This window comes from Garra rufa, unplaced genomic scaffold, assembly GCF_049309525.1.
Source record: "Garra rufa unplaced genomic scaffold, GarRuf1.0 hap1_unplaced_032, whole genome shotgun sequence".
Lineage (NCBI taxonomy): Eukaryota > Metazoa > Chordata > Actinopteri > Cypriniformes > Cyprinidae > Garra > Garra rufa.
Genome location: NW_027394307.1, coordinates 20,001 through 25,000, shown reverse-complemented (window position 1 = coordinate 25,000; position 5,000 = coordinate 20,001).

Sequence of the window (5,000 nt, the reverse complement as noted above, 5' to 3'; positions counted from 1 at the left end):
AAATTAAAAACTGTCAAATCATGGCTAGAGACCTGAGCAATGATGAGCTTGTTGTTTCATTCATGAACCTTCCAGTATATATTACGGATGAGGAAATTCTAGAGAAACTAAATGGATGGGGTGTTAAAGCAACTTCGCCAATCAAGAGGAGGAAATGGCCAGGAACAGAGATCGCAGATGGGACTCGTTTCTGTAAAGTTAAGTTCACTGATACTGTTCAGTCATTACCATATTCAACCAAGTTTGAAACATTGGAGGGTGCGGAGTACTTTAGAGTGATTCATAACAGACAAGTGAAAGTGTGTCGCATCTGTATTCAGCCTGGTCATGTATTGAGAGACTGCCCTGAGTTTACTTGTCACAAGTGTGATAAACAGGGACATTATGCTAGAGAATGCAATGAACTGAGTGATGTACGTTATGGTGACGTGATGGGGGGAACAGACTTGTCCAGTGAGGTAAATGAGGAGGAGAATACGCCCATGCAAGAAGACGCAATGGGGAATACATTTGATGATATAGAAAGTCAGCAACTGCATTCAGGACAGATGGATCACATGAACCAAGCTGAGGTGGGTACTCCCTCCCTCCAGAGAGCTGGATCAGGACTAGCCCAGGGTCTCGTGGACAATAAAGAAAAGGACAGACATGTGGGTAAAACAACCACAGTCAATGAGAACCCGCAATCTTTAGCGTCAGCTAAGACTGCTCTCAAATGTGAAGGAACTGTAAAGATTGTTGTTGATAATGATGACGATAATCATGATGATGCCGATGATGTTGTTGATGATGATGATGATGATGATGATGAAAATGAGGATGATGATTATGATTTGTATGATGATGTGGCATGCGAAAGTCTGCAGCTACTTGTTAGGAAGAAAAGAATGCTGAATGACAAGGGAGAGAAAGGAAACATAAAGAAAAAGAAATAAGGTTTATTTTTTTTTATTTTAACTTCACACCTGCTGCTGCTATGATTAAAATTGCATCCCTAAATGCTAATGGTCTTGGTAACATGTGCAAATTTGAAAAGATATTAATAGCGGTAAAAGCAGATATTTACTGTTTTCAAGAAACAAATTGGGATAGTAATAAAATGAGAGAGGTGAGAAGGAAATGGCATCATCATGTTTTTGTGAGTCATGGCAGTAGTAAGGCTCGTGGAGTGGCTTGCTTGTTTAAAAACAATGCAGTACAAAATGTTAAGCAGGTTTATGCTGATAATGAAGGAAGAGTTCTAATTATAGATTTTGAGTTCCAAAATTGTGTCTTCAAGTTGATTAATGTCTATGCACCAAATAATGAAAAAGATAGGAGGGATTTATTCAAGAAACTAAGAACACTATGCACAGATAACTGTATCTGTGTAGGTGATTTTAACGTTTGGTCCAGTAGAATAGATGTTGCAAATAATATGAGCTATAAAAGAGACTCGTCAAGGGATGAATTAATAAGCTTAATGAATGGTGTAAACCTGGTAGATCTTTGGAGACTGGAAAACCCTGATAAAAGAGAATACTCTCGGAGACAAGTTGTGCTCAATAGTCTAAAGCAAAGCAGAATTGATCTTTGTCTGGTAAGGCAGAACATAGTCCAGTATATTAAAAATATAGCTTATAAGTTTACAACATTCAGTGATCATGCTGTTCTGGAATTTCAAGTGGGTAAAACAATGCAACATAAAGGTGGGGGTGTCTGGTGTTTGAATGCAAGCTTATTAAATGATGTAAATTATAGGATAAAGATCTTGGACTGTATAAAGTCTGGATGGAGGAAAAGTTTAGACTCTGAAAATGCATGTGTAAGATGGGAGAATTTAAAACAGAAAATTAAGATTTTGAGTATTAAGTATGCAAAGGAAAAGAATAGTAGAGAGAGGAGGGATTACAAGGACTTGCAAAAGAGACTTTCTGTAGAACTGGAGGAAATAAATGGTGATCCAAATTGTGATTTGAAAAATTATTTAAAAATTAAAGCAGATTTAAAGAAATATGAAGTAAAAAGATGTAAGGGAGCTATTATAAGAAGCAGGGTAAAACATGCTTTAGAGGGGGAGAAGTGTACATCCTTCTTCTTAAGCATGGAGAAGCAAAAGCAGGGTAGAAACTGTATCACTGAATTAGAAGATGAAAAAGGGAAAAAAGTGAGTGATTTGGTAGGGATATTAGACACTGTTGAATCCTTTTATAAGACACTATTTAGGAAAGAAGGCGTAAATCTAGGAAGTATGGGAAAAGTACTGAGTACAGTTAGTGCTAGATTATCAAAAACTGACAGGATTTTTTGTGATAATGATATCTCTTTGCAGGAAATTAATGAGGCAATCTCTAGTCTGAGTACTAATAAAAGCCCAGGATCAGATGGCCTAACTGGAGATTTTTATAGAGCTTTTAGGGATGCTCTGGCACCAATATTATTAGAGCTATATCAGTATATGGAAGAAAAGCAGGATGTGCCTAAGACAATGGTGGCGGGGGTGCTAAGTATTTTATTCAAAAACAAGGGGAGTAGATTAAAATTAGAAAACTATAGACCAATTAGCCTCTTAAATACTGATTATAAGGTATTGGCAAAATTCTAGCCAATAGGCTAAAAAAAGTGATAGGGAGTATTGTTGCCCCAACGCAGGCTTACAGTATACCTGGAAGAGATATTGCTGATATTATAAGTACAATTAGAGATGTGGTATTTTATATGAAGAAAGAAGGAGGCATTCTGTTAAGTTTAGATTTAAATAAAGCTTTTGATAGGGTGGAGCACCAATTTTTGGAGAAAACTTTGGAAACGTTTGGTTTTGGTGGTAGATTTAGAACATGGATAAGGTTGCTGTATAATAGTGCACATAGTGTGGTAAAGTGTAATGGTGTCTTAACTGATGATTTTATAATTGAGAGGTCCATAAGGCAGGGTTGCCCTTTGTCTGCTTTGCTATACTGTATTACAGTTGAACCACTCGCAACTCTAATAAAAGCGGATAAAGAGCTGAAGCCAATTAATTTTGCAGGTGATGGGGTCAGTTTAATTCATCAGTATGCGGATGACACTACGTTCACTGTGAGGGACATGGATGACATAAAGAGGATAATGGAGCACATGAATACATATGGTGGTGCTGCAGGGGCAAAAATAAATGTAGAGAAGTCGGAAATTATGTTCTTTGGGGAAAATAAAATATTTGACTGTGGTACCCCTTTTAAAATTGTGGATGATTATATTAGAGTTTTGGGGGTAAATATAGGTTTGGAAGAAAGTAAGGCTAGGGATGTATCTTGGTCGATAATCCTACAGAAAATAAAGCAAACTGTGAACTATTGGAAATTAAGAAGCCTCACACTAAAAGGGAAAGTGACTGTTATCAATATGTTGTTAATGTCAAGATTCGTTCATACATTGAGTGTGTTAGACATGCCAGAGTGGGTCTTGAGAGAGGCAAACTCTATTGTAGTAGATTTCTTGTGGGGTGGGAAAAACGTGAGGATCTCAAAAAAGGTATTAATGGCAGATAACAAGGATGGGGGCTTAAAATTGTTGGACTTGGACACGAGGAGGAAGGCATTAAGGCTTAAAATTGTTAAGAAATATATATATAGCAAAGAAACTTATGGATGGAAATATTGTATGAGGGATTGTTTGGCGAAATTTGGGTCTTGTAGTCAAAGTAATCTGTTCATGTGTTTAAAAGAGTCTATGATAAAAGATGTACCTCAGTTCTATAAAGAAGTATTCCAAGCTTGGGTTAAATTTTTGCCACAAGTGCATTATAGGTGTAATATGCCTGAATTAGTACTAAATCAACCCGTGTTTTTGAATCCTAAAATAACAGATAAGGGACACATGCTGGAAAATAAAGGTTTTATGAAAGTTGGTCTATACCTGATAAAGGATTATGTTTATGAAGTAATTCCAGGTTTTCTGCCCCCCCAGGCAATCCTGGACATGGTAATGGAAGAGAATGAAAATATGAGGAAAAGTACTGTGATTAATGTTTTTGAGAAAATTAAGAGTTGTATTCCTAAGGACTGGATTACCTTGATAGACAAACAAGAGGTGAAAACAAATGAGTACAAGTTTCCCGAAATGTATATTGAACGGGGTGATTGTAAGGTAGAACTGTCAAAGGTTTTGTTGAAAGAGTTTTATTGGATTATCTTGAAAAAAGAAATTAAAAAACCTGCCGCAGAAATTTATTGGAGAAATATATACTCAGGGATAAAGCCGGTAATGTTGTGGAAGAACCTAAATATTAGATATAACTCAATAGAATGTCAACAGAATGATTTTATATTGCGACATAATAGAGTATATACAAAAGAGGTTTTGCATCAGATTGACAAAAATATTGCGAGAGAATGTGATGTATGTGATAGGGAAGTTGAGACCTTAATGCATTTATATATACAATGTAAAGGCCTGAAAGAATATCATGAATTATTAAAGCTTTGCGTAAGGAAGAATTGGGAGGATATAAATTTTGTGGATGAAGAGTGGAGTAAGTTATTTTTGTTTGGCATGGTGAAAGAAAGGAATGTAAAAGGAAATGTGCTTCTCTTAAATATGATGTTAAGCCATGCAAGGTATGCAGTACGATTAAGGAGAAATATAGCTTATTTTGACAAAAGAAAAGAAAATGTTTGGTCTATTTTCAAGGTCTTAATAAAACAACATATGAAGATGATTAAGACTTATATGGATGCTGAATTTTGTAAGACTTTTGTTGATGGAAGCACATTTATCTCTGTTACAGCATTGAATGCTTTGATGTTTAATTTCTGAAAAAGTGTAAATGAGGGAATGCTGAATGTTCTAATGGTGAAATTTATTATGTACTTATTGTAAATGTGGAAATTATTTTATAATAAAAAAAAAAAAAAAAAAAAAAAAAACGCCCGATCTCGTCTGATCTCGGAAGCTAAGCAGCGTCGGGCCTGGTTAGTACTTGGATGGGAGACCGCCTGGGAATACCAGGTGCTGTAAGCTTTTGCCTTTTCTTCACTATT